At 42.2% G+C, this 22,750-nt stretch overlaps 1 long non-coding RNA gene across 1 annotated transcript; it reads left to right on the forward strand.

Moving 5' to 3' along the window:
- Window positions 1–505: 505 nt before the first annotated feature.
- LOC145508916 (uncharacterized) lies at window positions 506–21,823 on the forward strand. The gene is made up of 2 exons (XR_014055687.1): window positions 506–942; window positions 17,868–21,823. It is a non-coding gene; the product is annotated as an uncharacterized LOC145508916 (long non-coding RNA).
- The last annotated feature ends 927 nt before the right edge of the window (window positions 21,824–22,750 follow it).

Raw genomic sequence — 22,750 nt, forward strand, 5'->3', positions numbered from 1 at the left:
CCCTGTCGGCCGCTGCCCCCGGCCCCCGGCCCAGCCTAGCCCCTCTCGGCCGCCACCCCCGTCCCCCGGCCCCCGGCCCGGCCTAGCCCCTCTCGGCCGCCGCCCCCAGCCCCCGGCCCCCGGCCCGGCCTAGCCCCTCTCGGCCGCCGCCCCCAGCCCCCGGCCCCCGGCCCGGCCTAGCCCCTCTCGGCCACCGCCCCCGGCCCCCGGCCCCCGGCCCCCAGCCCCCGGCCCCCGGCCCGGCCTAGCCCCTCTCGGCCGCCGCCCCCAGCCCCCGGGCCCCGGCCCGGCCTAGCCCCTGTCGGCCGCCGCCCCCGGCCCCCGGCCCGGCCTAGCCCCTCTCGGTTGCCGCCCCCGGCTCCCGGCCCCCGGCCCCCGGCCCCCGGCCCGGCCTAGCCTCTGTCGGCCGCCGCCCCCGGCCCCCGGCCCGGCCTAGCTCCTCTCGGCCTCGCTTCTGCGCCGAGCCGTCGCAGCCGCCTCGCTTCTGCGCCGAGCCGTCGCAGCCGCCTCGCTTCTGCGCCGAGCCGTCGCAGCCGCCTCGCTTCTGCGCCGAGCCGTCGCAGCCGCCTCGCTTCTGCGCCGAGCCGTCGCAGCCGCCTCGCTTCTGCGCCGAGCCGTCGCAGCCGCCTCGCTTCTGCGCCGAGCCGTCGCAGCCGCCTCGCTTCTGCGCCGAGCCGTCGCAGCCGCCTCGCTTCTGCGCCGGCAGTGCGCGGCGCTCGCCTCGGCTCCAACGCCCGGCAGCTCTGCTCCAGTCTCGCCCTGCCGGGAGCGCCAGGATCAGCTGCGGGAGCAGCACACGAGCTTCCTACTGAATTATAAAATTCAGAGGTTTCCAAAAGGAAAGGGCTGCCTTACTCTGCAGTGAATTCCCCATCAGCAGCCAGCACGATAGCTTGCTGATACTGGATGCAATGCGCAGCCTCTTCTCTTCCCCCAGACCCAGTGAGTACACACTGTGATGGCACCTTCTAAACCAGAGCAGTAACACCCCCAAGAGGGCAAATATTGGCCATGGGATGGGGGCCAAAAATCTCTCCCTTTTAACATATAAAGAGCAGATCTACATACTCTGCATGGGTTGAGATATAGTATATCTGTGGTACTAAAATTTCACAGGGAAGAGCGAGTAAGGAAAACAAGGGTAAGGCACAGTGTTAATAGCATGAGAAGTAACACCCACACCAAAACAGGAGAATAACAGTATATGGGAGAGGATTCTCATTGAGTAAGGAAGGCCATGGGCTTCCCTGGTGGTTCAAACAGTAAAGAATCAGCCTGCAGTGTGGGAGACTTAGGTTCAATCCCTGGGTCAGGAAGATTGCCTGGAGAAGGGCATAGCAACCCACTCCATAGCAATTCTCCAATTGCCTAATCTATGGGATTGCAAAGAGTTGGGCAACTATCACTAACACTAAGGAAGGGTCATACCTCTGGGTTTAGACTCTATACTGGCTGGTTGAAACACTTTGAATTAATTGTTTTAGCTCATATCTTTTATTCCTCATTTCTAACTTTGTGCCAGTGAACTAAGCACTCGTGTGTTTCACACTCCATTTAGGGAGCAATGGAGCTCCTTTCATCACTGACTTACTGTATCCTTCCTAGGTTTACTCGTCCTGTTTTTAACAATGTCCACTGAACTAGCAAGTAAGCACCAGAAAATAATAACAGATTTTACTTAAGCATGATTGACACCAGCAGGAAGAAAAACGGTCATCTACATTTTCAGGGCTCCTTGCCACTGCTTCCTTCCTCAACTGTGACAAACGACAGACAAGAGGATCCTCAGCCATCCTAGTTAACGTGCTCTCATATCGCACTCTTTAAATACATTTTATCTGATACTTCATCTTCTAAATTCTATTTCAAGTTCACGTTAGGAATACCCTGGAGGCATTGTCTTACTTGAAAAATGTTATTTCAATTAGTTGAATATCATTCTTTACAGGATTTAGGTCAAATGAGGGCCAGCAGTAAATCCAAACCAAACAATATGTGTCTGCAATAAATTTCTGTTTCTGCATTATTCATATATAATGGCATAGGTGACTCTTCAAGCATTCTGAATTAAGTAGAATTGATTTCTCACTTTTTTATGCTCTGTTGTACAAGCCTTTTTGTACTTTTACTTCTCCTTAACAAATAAAGTATTGATTCATCTCCACCGAACATGTTTTATTTAAACTTTGGTCTTTGTCAGCAACTTCGTCCTTGGTACCAACAATTCCTGCTCCTAACTTTCTGATTGTCTTTTGATCTTGAAGGTGAAATCCTTCAACCAGGCTGCTTAGCAGGAAGTAACTGCAGAGCAGGTTAAGATCTCATCAAGAATAATAAAACAGAGCGCCTTTGCCCTTCCTTTGAGCTTTTACTCTATTAGCACACTCAAAAAGTCTCCTCCACATTCTTACTCCATTTGGATGATTTATGCATAAGCATTGCATTTGAACTACATTGTCCCTGTGTTTTTAACCAAACATCATCACATCTTTTTTTACTAAATCTGTGAGCAAGGGTGTCTCTCCGTAGATTGGGGGTGGGGAGGGCTGGGCTCAGTAACAATCCTAGCAGTAAGCACAGAGCTTGAATCCAAGTTGAAAATTGATCAACATGTATCAAATGAGTCATTTTAATCAGAATTTATTCTTTTCTCTTTTAAGGACAATTGACAGAACATCAGACAGAAAGCGGAGCCTATAACTCATTCTTAGTTCACTTGGTAGCCCTCAAGTTTCCTATGAGAATAAAAACAAATGAAGACTCGAATGTATTGATGATCAGGATGGGACTTCCCTGGTGGTCCCACGGCCAAGACTCTGCCCTCCCATTGCAGAGGGCCTGAAGTTCAACCTCTGGTCACGGAACTAGATTCCACATGCCACAACTAAGACCCAGCACAGCCAAATAATTTTTTTTTTAAGGAGATAATCAGAATGATAATCTCCATGTCACTCTACAGCAAGTAAGTCACATAGAGAAAAACATGTATATGAGAAAAATATCACATCACATATATGGAATGTAAAAAAAATGCAAGCAAACTTATTTACTAAACAGAAACAAACTCATAGACTTAGAGAACCAACTTATGGTTACAAGGGGGAAAGGTAGAGAGGAGAGATAAATTAGGAGTTTGGGATGGACATGTACACGAGTATATTTAAAGTAGATAAAAGGACCTACAAAGGGCCTACTGTATAGCACAGAGAACACTGCTCAACTCTGTAACAACCTAAAATGGGGAAAGAATTTGAAAAAGAATAGATACATGTAAATGCTAAAAAAAAAAAAAAAAATCAAAACCCTATTTGCAACCCTATTTGCTGTGAACTTTGTCTAGCCCTGGCCTCTGGCTGAGTTTTCCCACCTAGATTGGGAGAAAACCCTTCCAGATGTTACCTGCTTTGCCTCCCATGGCTGGACTGTGGTGATCACACAGATGTTTGCCAGCTCGTTTGCTTGGGTTCAGACTGTCTTGCTTAGTGGCTAACTTGTGCTTCCCTGGTAGCTCAGATGGTAAAGAATCAATCTGCAGTGCAGGAGATCAGGTTCGATCCCCAGGTCAGGAAGATACCCTGAAGAAGGGAATAGCAACCTGCTCCAGAATTCTTGCCTGGAAAAATCCCATGGGCAGAGGAGCCTGGTGGGCTACAGTTCATGGGGTTGCAAAGAGTCAGACATGACTGAGCAACTAACACTTTTGACTCCATAGTTCCTCTAGAACACAGCCATCCCTCCTTTCCTGCCCACCGTCCTCAGTGTGTGTGACAGCCCCCAGTGTCCACGGGCTCTCGTCAGCCCCTGCAGCCCACTGCCAGGTGCCCACAGCACATGGCCTTACAAGCTCATCACCGCCCTCCTCAAACCGTTTGCCGCAGGGGTCCACTTAGACACGCACAGGCAGTCATGCTGCACCAGTTAAAATGCCAGACCATTGTTTTGGCAAAGGACTACCTGCAAAAGCGATCCTCTGTCCTTCTGTCCTGCTCTGAATGGATCCAGCACGTGGAATTAACTTTCTGGGAAGCCAAGCCTTGAGCAGCTTTACAAATCCATGTCTGCTCCCAGCTTCTCTCCCTCAGCAGAGGACTCAGCGCCTGTTTCCTGAACACGTGCTCTGTAGGATACAGAGATGAATTGGGCACGGCTCCTCAACAAACAAAGAGGTTTGTTGTCTCATGAGATAGATGTATGTGCGTGTGTGCTAAGTTGCTTCAGTTGTGTCTGACTCTTTGAGAGCCCATGGACTGTAGTCTCCCAGGCTCCTCTGTCCATGGGGATTCTCCAGGCAAGAATACTGGAGTGGGTTGCCATGCCCTTCTCCGGAGCATCTTCCCAACACAGGGATCAAACCCATGTCTCTTATGTTTCATGCATTGGCAGGTGGGTTCTTTACCACTGGTGCCACTTGGAAAGCCCAGAAAGATATATAAACACCGACAATTTCCATAACAATAGGTCATTGCCATTTCCATGAACATTCCCCATACAAACATGCCATTTTTCCAGCAGCTTGATGTGATAGAACCAAGGTCCTCTTTTGTTTTGTGTTTTGTTGGGAAAGAAATGTCACCAAAGCTAGGAACAGTATTTTTAGAAAAACAACTTTTATTCTTACTGCTCTCTCTTTTCAGTACCCCAGAGGCAGGATGGATAACAAGGCCAGAGGATCTGTTCTCAAAAGCCCTTCCTCTGTGCCTGAGGCTGTGCACTCAGTCAAGAGTGAAGTGGCCTCTGATTCTTCCTCACACGATAAGTTATCCCCCTGGGTGGACCCACAGCTTTCACAGAAAAATCATTGAATTCCGTTTCTTATCCATGCTCCAGTGAGGAATGTTTGCACACATTCAGCTTTCCTTCTAAAGCTTCTTCTTGCCCTGTGTCCTTCCACTTCACACTGGGATTGTCCCTTTTGTCTCTTAGTTCAAATCTTTTGGACACACAATCTACTCCTTACAAATTATTTTCTAAGCAAATAATATTTCTAGAGTAATTTTCTTGGTGTTTCCTCTCAACCCCTCACCCCCTGCACCACCTCTGAAGGAGATTGCTTTGGTCCCCAAAGGTGTCCTTTGGGGCAAATACACCTTGGACCCCTTCATTTGTATTTGTTTGTTTGTTTTATTGGAGTAGAGTTGACTTACAATGTTGTGTTAGTTTCTTCTGTACAGCAAGGTGAATCAGGCATGCACATATATACATCTACCCTTTTTCAGATTCATTTTCCATATAGATCATTACAGAGTATTAGGTTACCTGTGCTATACACTAGGTCCTTATTAGTTATCTATTTTATATATAGTAGTGTGTATATACCGATCCCAATCTCCCAATTTATCCCTTATCTCTTCCCTCCACTGGTAACCTTAAGGTTGTTTTCTACATCTGTGACTATTCTGTTTTGTAAGTAAGTTCATTTGTACCATTTTTTTTTTAAGATTACACATATAAGTCATCCAATTCAGTTCAGTTCAGTCCCTCAGTCATGTCCAACTCTTTGCGACCCCATGAACCTCAGCACGCCAGGCCTCCCAGTCCATCACAACTCTCATGTCCATCGAGTTGGTGATGCCATCCAGCCATCTCATCCTCTGTCATCCCCTTCTCCTCCTGCCCCCAATCCTTTCCAGCATCAGGGTCTTTTCCAATGAGTCAGTTCTTCGCATCAGGTGGCCAAAATATTGGAGTTTCAACTTCAAAATCAGTCCTTCCGATGAACACCCAGGACTGATCTCCTTTAGGATGGACTGGTTGTATCTCCTTGCGGTCCAAGGGACTCTCAAGAGTCTTCTCAAACACCACAGTTCAAAAGCATCAATTCTGTGGTGCTCAACTTTCTTCACAGTCCAACTCTCACATCCATACATGACTACTGGAAAAACCATAGCCTTGACTAGACGGACCTTTGTTGGCAAAGTAATGTCTCTCCTTTTTAATATGCTATCTAGATTGGTCATAACTTTCCTTACAAGGAGTAAGCATCTTTTAATTTCATGGCTGCAGTCACCATCAGCAGTGATTTTGGAGCCCAAAAAATAAAGTCTGACACTGTTTCCACTGTTTCCCCAACCATTTCCCATGAAGTGATGGGACCAGATGCCATGATCTTAGTTTTCTTAATGTTGAGCTTTAAGCCAACTTTTTCACTCTCCTCTTTCACTTTCATCAATAGGTTCTTTAGTTCCTCTTTACTTTCTGCCATAAGGGTGGTGTAATCTGCATATCTGAGGTTATTGATATTTCTCCCGGCAATCTTGATTCCAGCTTGTGCTTCTTCCAGCCCAGCATTTCTCATGATGTCCTCTGCATATAAGTTAAATAAGCAGGGTGACAATATATAGCCTTGATGTACTCCGTTTCCTATTTGGAATCAGTCTGTTGTTCCATGTCCAGTTTTAACTGTTGCTTCCTGACCTGCATACAGGTTTCTCAAGAGGCAGGTCAGGTAATCTGGTATGCCCATCTCTTTCAGAATTGTCCACAGTTTCTTGTGATCCACAAGTCAAAGTCTTTGGCATAGTCAATAAAGCAGAAATAGATGTTCTTCTGGAATTCTCTTGCTTTTTTGATGATCCAGCGGATGTTGGCAATTTACATACAGTATTTGTCCTTTCCTGTCTTCACTCAGTATGACAATCTCCACGTCCATCCATGTTGCTTCAAATGGTGTTATTTCATTTTCTAAAATGGCAGAGTAATATTCCATGGTATACATGTACATCTTCTTTATCCATTCATCTGTTAATGGACATTTGGGTTGCTTCCATGTCCTGGCTATTATAAATAGTGCTCCTGTGACAATTGGGATGCATGTATCTCTTCGAATTATGGTTTTCTCAGGGTCTTTGCCCAGGAGTGGGATTCCTGGGTCATAGGATAACTCTATTTTTTTTTTAAGGAAGATTTATATCATTCTCCAAAGTGGCTGTATTAATTTACATTTCTACCAACAGTGTAGGGAAGGTTCCCTTTTTTCCACATCCTTTCCAACAATTATTGTTTGTAGATTTTTTTATGATGGCCGTTCTAATCAGTGTAAGGTGATACCTCATTGTAGTTTTGATTTGTATTTCTCTGATAATTAGCTGGGTTAAACATCTTTTCCTGTCCTTTTCTGACCCCTCTTTTTTAGAGGGTTTACTTTAATTCCTTTTGCTTGACCTGCTTCTAAATAGCAAACTAACAAAAACCAGAAGAAATTTCAAAACATGTTTACATGACAACTCCTAAAATCTAAGGAACATATCAACTGCACACAAATAATTCAAACCTAATTTCTGATGCCTCAGAAGAAATGAGATTCAGTTCCATCTGGGCTTAGATTTTTTGTAGAACACATCTGCTCTTCAGATCTTATGGACTTTCTCTGTATTTGTATTGTGACTCAGAAAAAGCTGACCCAGGCCTGCGGAAGACTGAACCATGGTCCATGGGCAAATCAATTGCTCCCTCAAGAGGTGAGAGATGCGAATGAGAAAAAAGATAAAATAAAAATTGGCAGGCTTTCATGATTTACAGTCAGTGTCTTCGGCCTAGTAAACCTAATCACGTTGGTTACTATTTCACTACATTCACTGCCGGAGTCCATTAGAACAGTCTAATTTACACTGCAGTGTAATTCATCTGCTTTATTAAGGTTGTTCTTGTATTTATGTTAGAAGTAAAAGCGGCCTCTGGCTCAATGTTATACAGTCATTCTGAGAAAATGCCACAGGGCACAGCAGTTAATAAACCCAGGAACTAGATTCCAGTACCCATATTGTTGACATCTGACAAGTTTACTGGGAATGTTGTTAGGGTGATGCAGAATCTTATAAAAATAGACATTAGCAACCTCGTTACAGGCCCATTCCAAAATAATTGTGAATCCCACTGATGGAAATAGTCAAAGGTTTTTGTATAGACTTTATTGAAAATGGGAGCATTTAATCTTTCCCCCATCTCCTTCCCAGGAAAATCTGCATAGGGTTAGCTTGCATTGATGGTAAGGTTATGACACCTGAACCTAACACAACATTTTTACCAGACTTCAATATAAGAAAATGACCTCATCAAAAGGTAATGATGAATGGGAGATTGAAAGAGTGCTTGTTCAGTGAACGCCTGCCTCAGTTCCAACAAGACTAGAAACGTCCACAAAAATCTGCTTAACTGCTGAGAAACCCCTCTGTTCTGTGGAGGGTCAGGTGGCCTGCTCTCCTCTATAAATAAACAGTAGTGATCCTGACAAGACACCATCCATGCCACTCCCTCAGTGATGCTCACAGACAAGGCGGCCGTTATTTTGTGATGCTAGTCACTCCTTGAGTGTCTACCAGGAGCTGTGTTTCCAAGAACTCATTATTTGCACTGGTATATGAATTAAAAAAAAAAATCTTCTTTTCTAGAAAGTAAAGAAACAAAGTATGGTAGAGAACAACCTAATGCCAACTATAAATCATCAGATATGGAAGAGGCAGAAGAATCATGGAGCCAAGTAATTATTGAACAAAGAAACTGAAGACAGTTTTCAGCCTAGTATCTCTGCCTGGTGGAAGGAACAAGGATTTTGGCATAAAATTGACTTGGCTTTGAATTCATGTATTAAAATGTACCCTACAAGGAGAGGCATTTGAACAGTGTCTGGAGTGCAGTAGGTAGTCAATGAAAATTTTACCAATAGTATTAGTGCACCTGAAACTAACACAGCATTGTAAATCAATTATGTGCATGTGCAGTTGCTCAGTTCTGTCTGACTGCAGCCCCATGAACTGTAGCCCACCAGGCACCTCTGTCCATGCGATCTTCCAGGCAAGAATGCTGGAGCAGGTTGCCATTTCCTACTCTAGAGCATCTTCCCGGCCCAGGAATTGAACCTGTGTCTCTTTGCATTTCCTGCATTGGCAGGCAGATTCTTTACCACCACACCACCTGGGAAGATTGAAATCAATTATACTTCAATTGAAAAATAGTATTTAGGGCCATAGGGATGACCTAAGGACCTAGCACAACACCTGCCATATTGTTGATAACCACTGATATTTGTAGAATAAGTGAATGTATTTTCTCAGCATTATTTTATCAAGACATTCAAATGAATGTCAGAGCATCAAGGAAGGAAAAGATGTGGGAAAAAATCCTGTGTTATACATCAGTAAGAAGTCAGGAATATACAACAACTCAGGTTTCCTCATAATGCAGGGACCATGAAAGAAAGCCTAGGTTCCAGCACTGAATCTTTCCTCATCTGTTAAGTGACTTCAGGTCAATAGCTCTCTCTATCTGGGTCTCTATCTCTTCATCTTTAAATAAAGATATATGGTAACAATATTGGCATTATTTCTTCTAAAATTAAGAGTAAGGGAGAACACCTCTTAGGATGCAACTACTTTCTCTATCATGTATATGATTGTTCTTTGACTCTTTTCTATGTTATCCATGCACAATCTGAAGTTCACATTATAAAACACATCTGTCTACAGTACATTTTAATAAAAGTCCAATTTGAGCTGAAATACAGAAAAAAAAATCCGGTGACTTCATCATTAACTGAAATGTCCAGCATTTCAGATTTGCAGTTTCCACAGCTTGGGAAGAATTGGAAAGGACATGGCATTATTTCAATCTGTCAAGACTTTTAAAGAACTCCTCCTTTATCATAATCCTTATCACTCATATCCAACAAGTCATCAATTCTTGCAAGTTCCTAAGCATTTCTCAAAATCATCATCTCCTTTCATTTTCTAAAGCTACTTCCTTGGTTCATTCCATATTGTTTCTTGCCAGGACTCCTTAGATTGATTCTCTGCTTCTAATTTCATCCTCTTCCAATTCATACCCTGCATTTTCTATATTTCAGATAATTCACACCTTGTTTATGTAAAATTGTATCTTGGGTATTGCCTCTTCTGACTGTACTTTCATCTACTGAACAAATATTGTCTACCTGTCTGACCTGGAGAAATCATCAATACTCTCTATGCTTCTGTTTAAACATCTATAAAATGAGAAAAATAATGACAACAACCATGTCACTGGGTTGCTGTGATTATATGCTTGCTACAGTGTCTGGCTCAGAGTCACCACTCAAGGTGATGTTTATATGTATTATTGACATGATCACTGTACAATCTTGCTGAGTGAGCAGAAACCCTCTGAGAACTTTTGTATGTGAGGCTCCTTCTGCCTGGATCTTTCTTTTTTCCCAGATGTCTCCATGTCACCTTCTGTGTCTTCATTCAGCTGTTTGTTCAGACAGCACCTCAAAAGGAATCCTTTGATCTTCCCCATGGAAATTAATTCCTTGTCACTTTCTGTCTTCTTTATCCTGTTTTAAGTTTCTTCATGGCATGGAGTGCTTATTGAGCTTAGATCATGTGTTATCATTAATTTTTTTTATCTCACTCCTGCTTTATAATATGTAGGCAGGGATTATACTTGTTCATATCTGTACACTTCTAACAAAGAAAACTGCTTGATGCATGGCATGTGCTCAATAAATATTAGGTCTATCAATGAATGAATTAAAGAAATACTTTTATTTGATGATGAGTGTAATGAACACCTTAGAAAAAACAAAATCAGCCTCTAGCCTGTAGTAAAAGCAGCAACCAGGAAAACTTCCTCTCTTGTGCTGCACAAGCTGGTTGTGGTGGTTCCTTCATAAATGTGTTCAGATAATCTTAACCCTTTCCACACTGTGCTTCAAGAAGCTCCCTGACTAGAATATGAAATCCAGGTGGACTTTAGTTATTTCTATAGCTCCATGGGTACTATATTTCTACATCCAGAAGAGTGTCTGGAATTATGAGAAAAAATTTCTAGCCCTCAGTCATGTGCAATCTTCTAATTTGACAACCCTTGACTTTCATGCCTTTTCCCAGTTTAGTGACTTTTGTAGTCTTTATGTGCTTTGGCCTTAAAGTCACAACAATGTCATTTGTTGAAGGTGGGTACTCTACTTAAAAGTCATTTCCCAAAATGGGAGCTAAGCAGCATCGCAGATTTGAAGTGTGACAGAAAGACTCAAGATTGACTTCAATGAGTTTGAGCCAAACACTCATGAAGCTGGGTGTGTTTTGTTTTGCTTGTTTGTTTTGTTCGGTTTTTAAACATTTATTTATTTATTTCGCTACATTAGGTCTTAGCTGCAGCGTGTAGGCTTGATTATCCATGGCATACGGGATCTTTGTTCCCAACCAGGGATCTAACCCGCATCTCCTGCCTTGGAAGGAGGATTCTTAACCTCTGGACTACCAAGGAAGTCCCTGTTTATTTTGAAATAAGATAGCTCCATTGACAATAGTGTTGTTTGTATTATTAAGCATAAGTGATTAACACATAATGATAGATAGACTATTTTAAATTGTTGAATGCTCACATAGGATCAAAACACTGAAACATGATGTGGTGAAAGAAGCATTGATCTTAGTGTATAGAGAATTGGGTTTTGTTCCGAGCTCTGTTGCTACACAATTTCTCCCCTGCTTGGGCAAGATATTTACTGTTTTAAAGTGTCTGCATTTTTATATTAGTAGGAAAAACAAGGGAGTTGGATTAGGTAAAATGAAAGATCTTCTTCATTATAGCACTCCACAATGACAGGCTGAATCTATTCAGATACATCATTTTCAAAATGATTAAATGATAAAATCAACAAAAGAACATTTCTGGGTTTAAGAAATCCAGAATTCCACATCTTTAAGGAAAACACAGAGCTTGCATTTCAGAGGGCGCGAGGTCAAGCCTGCTCCAATGATGGTGTGCTTTTTTTCAAGGCATAAGCACCCTTTCTGGGATTCTCAGCTTGGCACTGTATCTAAGTCTAATTAAATCCCTTTGTGTGAACCTTAAATACACTTAATTAAAACAGGTAGACTTGGGATGATTAATTTCAAAAGTAAGTAGGTTAAAGTGCAGGCTCATTTCTCCTGCTAATTAGCTGAAGGATGATCTTCCTTTCCAGGAGGCTGAAAAGCAGGAGATTCATTTCTTCAATTCAAATCTGTTTTTAAATGCCTTTCAAAGCCTTTAGGCTTTAGAATTTGAGTTTTTTAAAAATTTTGAATGTCGAGGATTATTTCTCCGTATTTTATACTTAGTTAAACCCAAAGCAGGGCTCACTAGAGATCCAAGGGTTATAGAGTAATCAATGGTCGATGAATCCAGACCCACAGTCAGCAAAGCTGGCTACGTGGTAACTTCATTATCACTCCATCACTCTTGAGAGACAGGCTTAACTTCATCTATTATGAAAGGTTTTCAGAAACTGTGACTTACACATTAAATATTTGATTCTTTGAAATACTCAGTTTGGCACTGAAGTGTCAGATTTCCCCAGTACTGCAACCATAGCCATCCTTGTGTATTTAAAACTGCTCCCATTAGACCTAATCAAACTCAAAGCTTTTGCACAGCAAAGGAAACCATAAACGAAATGAAAAGACAACCCACAGAATAGAAGGAAATATTTGCAAACGATGCGACTGACAAGGGATTAATCTCCAAAATTTACAAACAGCTCATGCAGTTCAATATAAAGAAAAAAAAAAAAACCCAATGAAAAAGTGGACAGAAGGCCTAAATAAACATTTCTCCTAAGAAAACATACAGATGGCCAATAGGTTCAGTAAAAGATGCTCAACATTGCTAATCATTAGAGAAAAGCAAATCAAAACTAGAAAGAGATATTGCCTTCATGAGTCAGAATGCTCATCATCAAAAAGTCTACAAATAATAAATCCAGTATTGGGCATGGAGAAAAAGGAGCCCTCCTACACTGTTGGTGGGAATGTAAACTGCTACAGCTGCTATGGAGGACAATATGGAGATTTCTTAAAAAACTAAAAATAGAGCTACCATATGATCCAGCAATCCTAGTCCTTGGCATATATCCAGAGAAAAGCATGGCTGGAAAGGATGTATACCCCCCTACCCCACCCACACACACACACAATGTTCATTGCAGCATGTTTACAACAGCTAGGACATGAAAGCAATGTCCATCAACAGATGAGTGGATAAAGAAGATGAGGTACATATGTAGAGTGGAATATTACTCTGCCATTAAAAAGAATGAAATAATGCCAGTTGCAACAACTTGGATGGGCCTGGAGATTATCATACTAAGTGAAATAATCCTGACAGAGAAAAACAAATATCACTTGATATCACTTATGTGTGGAATCTAAAAAACTGATATAAACTTATTTATAAAACAGAAACACATTCACAGATATAGAGAAGGAACTTATAGTTTCCAGATGGGAAGGATGAAGGGAGGAAGAGTTGGGAAGTTTGGGATCAACATATACACACTTCTGTATTAAAAATAGATAGCCTACAAGGACCTACTGTATAGCACAGGGAGCTCTGCTCAATACTCTGCAATAACTTAAATGGGAAAATAATTTGAAAAAGAGTAGATGCATGCATATGTATAGCTGAATCATGTTGCTGTACATGTGAAACTAACATAGCATTGTTATTCAACTCTACTCCAATATGAAATAAAAATTTTAAAAATAAATAATAAAAACACATGAATCTACTCTTTAGATGATTATTTGTAATACAATCATATATTTTAAAAATATACTTTTTGTACATGTATATATATAAATAACTGAACTGAACTGATATATAAATAAATTACTTTTCTATACAGTAGAAATTAACACAACATTGTAAGTCAAATATGCTTTAATAAAAATTTTTTTTTTAATTAAAAACAAAAAAACCCTGCTGCCGTTGAAGCATTAACGGTATGGCTTGGCTGAAGTGACTGAGGGAGCCATAATCCCAGGTGACCTGGGGAGGAATTCTCTCAACATGATCCTTACCATTTTCATTGTGTCTCATATTGTGATGAAAATGTGATCACTACATTATTGCAGAAAATGAACAAAGGCGGTACAGAAAATGGGTAATTTGCACAATTTGCATGGCTGATGACAAGTACTGTTGGGGTCACATTAGTGAACTTTAAAAGTTTATTTTGCAGAGCACAAGTTGTAATGAAGACTCCTTGTGACAAGCTGAAAACCTTCCTGTCTTCTTAGAGATAACTTGTGGAGGAATACACAGTTTTCTCTATGAAATATCAGTGATGTAGAACATGCTTGCTAAGAACCTGGAGGAAGGCTAAGGGCTCCCTGCAGACACCTACGATGCAGGAGACCCAGGGACAACATTCATTCTGTGCTGATAACAAGAGTGCTCTCCAATCAGCATCTCCCTATTGAGTGAGCAGTGTCTAATATCTAAGCAGTGTCTAAGAGCTCCCTTTCTTCCCATTTCCTTCCTATCACCTTAGAATGACCTGAAGATGTATTCTATCGTAGCGCTTCTACAACTGGAGTAGCAAGAAGAGATCTATGAGGTCTCACATTATTTTGAATTTGAATACATTGATAAGCTAAAATTTTACCCAATTTTCCTTTATTTTTTAGACAGTTATTGAGCACTATGTGTCAGTCACTGTCCCAGCCTCCGAAAAGACAAACAGGCCAATGGAGCTTGATTTTCATGGCGAGAGAGAAAGAGACACAGAGATGGAGAGAGACACAGAGAGGGGACAAATACACAGGGTGACCACGGGAGAGAAAAAGCACAGCTAAGAGACACCGAGGTCTGGCCCCACATCAGCACTAGGAGTTCATTTAAGTTCCTTCAGTGAGATGTCATTCTTCCTCCAGGAGGAAAATCAAGGAGGAGGTGGAGGAAAGGAGCACAGACATCCTTCTCTCGACCCCTCTTTCTCCCTGAGAGAATTATTGGCCCAGGACACCTATGGCCTGGAATCAAAATTCCCTTTACCCCAAAACACACGTGAGAAGAGGGTGTCACCAGTGCCCCTTCTAGTTGCATAGCTTCCAATATTAACTATTCACTATAAATTAGAACTTAGAAATGTTCATTTACAATTTACACAGCAAGTATAATATGTGATGCACATTACTTTAGCGAGTGCCAATTTGGCGTCCTCGTGATTAATATCAATTTCTCTATGGACATTGTTGACGTCAGAGTGGCTCTTGGTGCCCACCTGCACTTACTTGTGTGTTAAGTCTACAACTCAGGACGTGCTGACGTGTGGCTGAAATATGATTACCCATAATTTTCTCAGCCTGGGTTCAATGAGAAAAATAGAAACAGCTCCAGCTTTTTGAGCGGTCAGACATTTCATACATAGTGAGACGAGCTGGAGGGCCAGAGTTCAGTGAGGCCTCTGCTGGGCTCATTGTTTCATCCATGAGGAAATTCATGGACTGCGGGACCCAGTGAAGGCATCCGCTTGAACACCGTATGATGACTCTCAGGAGCACATCTGGGAGCTTCTGCGAAACCAAGACCACTGTCTGCCAGGGTCCTCCTATAGCTGCCATCAGAGAATAATGGATTTGCCTTCCATCTGCCACTCACATCTCTGTGAATTAGAGGCATCAGAAACAAACCTGTTTGGAGGAGGCCAAGAACATGTATTCTCAAGATTTGCATGTATCTTGTATTCTGCTTTATTGACTATGCCAAAGCCTTTGACTGTGTGGATCACAATAAACTGTGGAAAATTCTGAAAGAGATGGGAATACCAGACCCTCTGACCTGTCTCTTGAGAAACCTGTATGCAGGTCAGGAAGCAACAGTTAGAACTGGACATGGAACAACAGACTGGTTCCAAATAGGAAAAGGAGTACGTCAAGGCTGTATATTGTCACCCTGCTTATTTAACTTATATGCAGAGTACATCATGAGAAACGCTGGGCTGGAAGAAACACAAGCTGGAATCAAGATTGCCGGGAGAAATATCAATAACCTCAGATATGCGGATGACACCTCCCTTATGGCAGAAAGTGAAGAGGAACTAAAGAGCCTCTTGATGAAGGTGAAGGAGGAGAGTGAAAAAGTTGGCTTAAAGCTCAACGTTCAGAAAAGTAAGATCATGGCATCTGGTCCCATCACTCCATGGGAAATAGATGGGGAAACAGTGGAAACAGTGTCAGACTTTACTTTTTTGGGCTCCAGAATCACTGCTGATGGTGACTGCAGCCATGAATTAAAAGAGGCTTACTACTTGGAAGGAAGGTTATGGCCAACCTAGATAGCATGTTTAAAAGCAGAGACATTACTTTGCCAACAAAAGTCCGTCTAGTCAAGGCTATGGTTTTTCAAGTGGTCATGTATGGATGTGAGAGTTGGACGGTGAAGAAAGCTGGGCGCCGCAGAATTGATGCTTTTGAACTGTGGTGTTGGAGAAGACTCTTGAGAGTCCCTTGGACTGCAAGGAGATCCAATCAATCCATCCTAAAAGAGATCAATCCTGGGTGTTCATTGGAAGGTCTGATGTTGAAGCGAAGCTCCAATACTTCGGACACCTCATGCGAAGGGTTGACTCATTGGAAAAGACCCTAATGCTGGGTAGGATTGGGGGCGGGAGGAGAAGGGGACGACAGAGGATGAGATGGTTGGATGGCATCACCGACTCGATGAACATGGGTTTGGGTGGACTCCGGGAGTTGGTGATGGACAGAGAGGCCTGGCGTGCTGCAATTCATGGGGTCGCAGAGAGTCGGACACGACTGAGCGGCTGAACTGAACTGAACTGTATTTGTATATATTATATATACGTGCTTAGTTGCTTCAGTCACGTCTGACTCTGTGCGACCCTACGGACTGTATCCCATTAGGCTCCTCTGTCCATGGGATTCTCCAGGCAAGAACACTGGAGTGGGTTCCCATGTCCTCCTCCAGGGGATCTTACTGACCCAGGGAATTGAACCCGTGTCTCATATATCTCCTGTACTGGCAAGCAGGTTCTTTACCACTAGTGCCACCTGGGAAGCCATATATATATATGTATATATATATGGAGAGAGTCTCCCTTTGGTATTCAAGGGTGATTAGCTCTAGGACCAACTTTAAAAGTTAATAAACATGAGTGGTTTGGTTCTGCTATCCTTTTGCCAAAACAGGAACTGAAGTCTTAGAATCTGAATAATCCACAAAGGCAAAAATTTGTCTGTGGCTGAACTGATGCTGATATTAATCCCTCCCAATGTCTTCTCATTACACTGCTGGTATCACCGATGTGAGCTGATTGTGTGTTTAATTAACCAAAGGGGAAAGTGAATGCGGCAGAGAGCATTTTGGAGATTAGTTAAGAGGTACAGGAAATTAGTAACTGAATTAGAAATTTTATTGATTGGTTGTGAAAAGAAGTCTATATACATTAGAGTCTGAATAATAAAAGTGGTGAGAGCTCCATGAATTCAACAAGGCAGGGGATTAAGGAGGCAACCAAGATAAATTCAGCTTCAGTTATGTGGTCGAGTGGCTGATAGAACACCCTGGTATTAAGGTTCATCAGGAAGTTAAAAAGCACAGGATGAAAATTTGGGAAGAGAAATGGAAGCCTAACATGGAGAAGTAGCAGTCAATTTCACAGAGGCAGGTCCTCTATCAGATCTTTCAGGTGGGAAGATCTGAGTTGAGCAGGACAAATGGTATATAAGTGGATACATATAAAACCTTGGGGTATCAAAGGGACTCCATAACATATAAATTTTCTATAAATCTAAAATTAAATTCAAATGTTTATCATCTTTTAGAGCATAAATATGAACTGTTAGAATAGTTCACATCTCTACTCCACCAAATTACTGAATGTATGATATTGAGGCATCAAAATTGCTGTGACACTCAATTGTCATGTTTGAAAATAGAGAACAATGACAAGGTGAACCTAAGGGGTCTTGGGAGGATTAAATAAAATAATGCATTTAGCGCCTCAGGATGTATATCAAGGCAGTCTCTCCATTGTTGTTTGTTATTCATTTTATTGTCGATATTTTGCTCTTAATTTTCTTGTCATCATCTTTATTATCTCTCAGTGTTCCTTGAATCTCTTGGAAGAGGCTGCCTAGATCGCGGTTGTGAGAAAGGCTGCCTGAGACTGACAACCGTGATGGATTCAAGGCTCCCGCCTGACAGTGGCTGGAGGGAATGGGCGCCTATACCGATGACAGCAATTTTTCATCTCAGACTCCAAAGTTGATGGGTCTGAGAAGGTGAAGTTTCAAGGAAACTTTAAGACACTGGGGAGCACAATATCTCTGGGAAAATTCCCTAGTGACAACGCAGGATTCCATTCCCAATGGTCATAAATATCTTGGTGAATCCATGCTTTGAAAATTAAGTGTCTCTTCCTGTGATAAGATTTGCTTCCGATATGGAGATGGGGAGCCTGTGATTCTAAGGATCAAGAACCTGGATCTCAGGATGCATGCCCCACCGTGGAAGTCCCCTTGGCCACTAAGCTGTGTTTTCACTGCTCTCTCTGCTTCAAGCTCAGTTCAGGTCAGTCATTCAGTCGTGTCCAACTCTTTGCGACCCTATGGACAGCAGCACGCCAGGCCTCCCTGTCCATCACCAACTCCCGGAGTTTACCCAAACTCGTGTCCATTGAGTCGGTGATGCCATCCAACCATCTCATTCTCTGTCGTCCCCTTCGCTTCCTGCCTTCAATCTTTCCCAGCATCAGGATCTTTGTCAATGAGTCAGTTCTTCGCATCAGATGGCCAAAGTACTGTAATTTCAGCATCAACATCAGTCCTTCCAATGAATATTCAGGACTGATTTCCTTTAGGATGGACTGGTTGGGTCTCCTCGCAGTCCATGGGACTCTCAAGAGTCTTCTCCAACACTATAGTTCAAAAGCATCAATTCTTCGTTGCTCAGCTTTCTTTATAGTCCAACTCTTACATCCATACATGACTATTGGAAAGACCATAGCCTTGACTAGACAGACCTTTATTGTCAAAGTAATGGGCTACTCAGCCCTGAAACCTGTCCTGATATTTCCCGCTGCCTCCGCTGCTTCACCCCGCCCTGCTCTCAGCTCACAACTGCAGATCCTTCCTCACTCTTGCACCTCTGGGAATGCCATCTCTGCCCCTCAAACTCCTCTTTATTCATGTACATATTTCTTAAACCTTACATCCAACTCCCACTAACACATCTGTGCTCAATTAAAAACTTCCTGCTGATGTTAATCTTGACCACTGTTGATGCCGAGGCAGTGTTTGTCAGTTTTGTGCCCTGTAAACTTACTCACTGGACTTCCCTGGTGGCTCAGCAGTAAAGAATCCACCCAATGCAGAAGATCCAGGTTCGATTCCTGGGTCAGGAAGATCCCCTTGAAAAGGAAATGGCAACCCGCTCCAGTATTCTTGCCTGGGAAAACCCATGGATGGAGGAGCCTGGCAGGCTACAGTTCACAGGATCACAGAAGAGTTGGACAGGACTTAGAGGCTAAACCACAAACTTAGTCATTGTCCTCTCTTTTTCAGGCAGTACTTTTTGGAGGACAGTACTACGTGAGGCTCACCCTGCAATGGTTTTCCCGCTCTTGTGTACACCTGGGCAGCTTCCAGGGTCTCCCTTTTCTACAGGTCATGGGGCTCAGGCTCTCCTGAGAACTGCCCACTCTTACCTTCCTTAATTTGTTTGTCTTCTGCTTACACTGATTGCTGAAAGCCTAGCTAAACCATATTTACTTTTCTGGAACTAAGTAAGGTTTCTGCCTGCCTGATCTAAAATACAATGCCCAGTTTTGTTCTTATTAGAGTGTCATAGTGCAAGGCTATCAGTTCAGTTCAGTCGTGTCCAACTCTTTGCGACCCCATGAATCGCAGCACACCAGGCCTCCCTGTCTATCACCAACTCCCGGAGTTTACCCAAACCCATGTCCATCGAGTCGGTGATGCCATCCAACCATCTCATCCTCTGTCGTCCCCTTCTCCTCCTGCCCCCAATCCTTCCCAGCATTAGGGTCTTTTCCAATGAGTCAACTCTTCGCATGAGGTGGCCAAAGTATTGGAGTTTCAGCTTCAACATCTGTCCTTCCAATGAACACCCAGGACTGATCTCCTTTAGGATGGACTAGTTGGATCTTCTTGCAGTCCAAGGGACTCTCAAGAGTCTTCTCCAACACCACAGTTCAAAAGCGTCAATTCTTCAGTGCTAAGCTTTCTTCACCGTCCAACTCTCACATCCATACATGACCACTGGAAAAACCATAGCGTTGACTAGACGGAACTTTTGTTGGCAAAGTAATGTCTCTGCTTTTAAACATGCTATCTAGGTTGGTCATAACCTTCTTTCCAAGGAGTAAGTGTCTTTTAATTTCATGGCTGCAGTCACCATCAGCAGTGATTTTGGAGCGCCAAAAAATAAAGTCTGACACTGTCTCCACTGTTTCCCCATCTATTTCCCATGAAGTGATGGGACCAGATGCCATGATCTTAGTTTTCTGAACGTTGAGCTTTAAGCCAACTTTTTCACTCTCCTCTTTCACTTTCATCAAGAGTCTCTTTAGTTCTTCTTCGCTTCCTGCCATAAGGGTGGTGTCATCTGCATATCTGAGGTTATTGATATTTCTCCCGGCAATCTTGATTCCAGCTTGTGTTTCTTCCAGCCCAGGGTTTCTCATGATGTATTCTGCCTGATTGATGTGTAATTCACATACAACAAACCACACACTTTTTAAATGCACGTTTCAATGAGTTTCGACAAAGGTTACACCAGAGTAACTGTCATCATGATCAAGATCCAGAACGTTCCCGTCACTGGTGCCTTGTGCCCATTACCAGGTCTTCCCTGATAGCTCAGTTGATAAAGAATCTGCCTGCAATTCAGGAGACCCCGGTTTGATTTCTGGGTCAGGAAGATCTGCTGGAGAAGTGATAGGCTACCCACTCCGTATTCTTGGTCTTCCCTCATGGCTCAGTTGGTAAAGAATCTGCCTGCAATGCAAGAGACCTGGGTTCGATTCCTGGGTTGGGAAGATCCCCTGGAGAAGGGAAAGGCTCCCCACTGCAGTATTCTGGCCTGGAGAATTCCATGGACTGTATAGTCCACGGGGTCGCAAAGAGTTGGACATGACTTAGCGACTTTCACTTCATTCATGCCTTGCGCCCATTAACATGCCATCCTGAACTCCATGCTGATTTACATTCTCTCACCTGAGAATAGAGTTTCACTTTCTAGATTTTCGACATCATAGAATACACACTACTTTATATAAGTGTCATTTGTTCTATATAATCTTTTTGAGATTCATGCATGCTGTTTATCTACCAGTGCCTCATTTATTTTACAGCAAATAGAATCGTATGGTATGAGCACACACCAATTTATTTTCCAGCTTTACTGAGGTGTAATTGACATTTCAAATGATAAGATAGTCAAAGCATACATAGTGGTGATCTGAATAATGTATATGCCATCCTTTTATTTATACACATTCATTATGGACATGGATGTTGTTTTCATGTTTTGGTTAAAATAAGTGAAGCTGTCATGGACATTCATATACCAGTCTTTGTATAGATGTATATTTTATTTATTTTTTTGATCTGTGTAAAATACCTAGGATTGGAATCACTGGTTTATATGGTTGATGTATGTTTAACTTTAAAAGAAAATACCAAACCATTATCCAAAATTTTATCATTTTGCTTTCCCTCCCACCTGAAAGTTCCAGTTTCTCCACATCTTCACTCAGTTTGTATTATGTGTTTTTTTTCTAATTTTTTTTAAGTGTACCCATTCTAATGGGTGTGTAGTGGTACCTTATTGAGGCTTTAATTTGCATTTCCTGGCTGACTAATGAAGTTGAAACATCTTCTCAAGTATTTTGTGGCTACTTGCTTCATTTACGTATAAACTGACTCTTCAAGTATTTTTCACTGTTAGTGAATTGTCTGTCTTTTCATTGTAGAATTGTGAGAGTTATTTATATGTTATGAATATAAGCCCTTTGTCAAATATACACATTGTGAATAATTTCTCAGTCTGTGACTTGCCAATTTATTTTCCTAAAGTTGTCTTTTGATGGAGCCAAAGATCTCAATTTTCATATGGTCTAATTTATTCTTGGTGATTGTTAACATATTTATTGCATTTTATATCCCATCTAAAATATGTTACCTAGTCACACACTGTAAAGATAGTGTCTAAGTTTTCTTCCAAAACTTTGCACATTTATTTTTTATCTATATGACAGAAACTAATGAGGCCTAATAGCTAGAAGTTAAAAATAGAGAGCAACAGAGAGGCTCATGTATTAGCTGGGTAGCCTTGGGAAAGTCATTTAGTATTCTGAGAGGAAAAAATTCTTCTGTAATAGTGAGATTAATAATATAATCCACACCTGCTTTGCAGAGTTTGGGGGAAATTCAACATTATGCAGAACATGAAAGTTTTGGTAACGTACACAGGCTGCATGTGGATGATATTACAATAAGCAGTATCAATAACCAGAATATGTTGTTGACTACTCACAGAGTAAACACCATTTTTCCCCCATAGGCATTTCTGGCTTTTTCTTCTCTGTTTTCTGATGTGTGTTACATCCTTCACTATATGATTCTCAATTAACCAAGTAACGAGTTGAAACATAGAGCATCTGGACCACACACATCTCATTATATATACCTCACAATCATATGCAGGTAAAAAATCTTTTCTCTTGTAATTCTTGTGTGTAAGACCCAGAGTGGGTTATATGCCTTAATACTTTCTTTCAATATGTTCTAGGGCTTCCTCAGGGCTTTCCTGATAGCTCAGTTGGTAAGGAATCCCCTTGCAATGCAGAAGACCTGGGTTCGATCCTTGGGTTGGGAAGATCCCCTGGAGAAGGGAAAAGCTACCCACCCCAGTATTATGGCCTGGAAAATTTCATGGACTGTATAGTCCACGGGGTCGCAAAGAG

Source organism: Giraffa tippelskirchi, chromosome 6 (genome assembly GCF_054371585.1).
Source record: "Giraffa tippelskirchi isolate mGirTip1 chromosome 6, T2T-mGirTip1v1.2.pri, whole genome shotgun sequence".
NCBI lineage: Eukaryota > Metazoa > Chordata > Mammalia > Artiodactyla > Giraffidae > Giraffa > Giraffa tippelskirchi.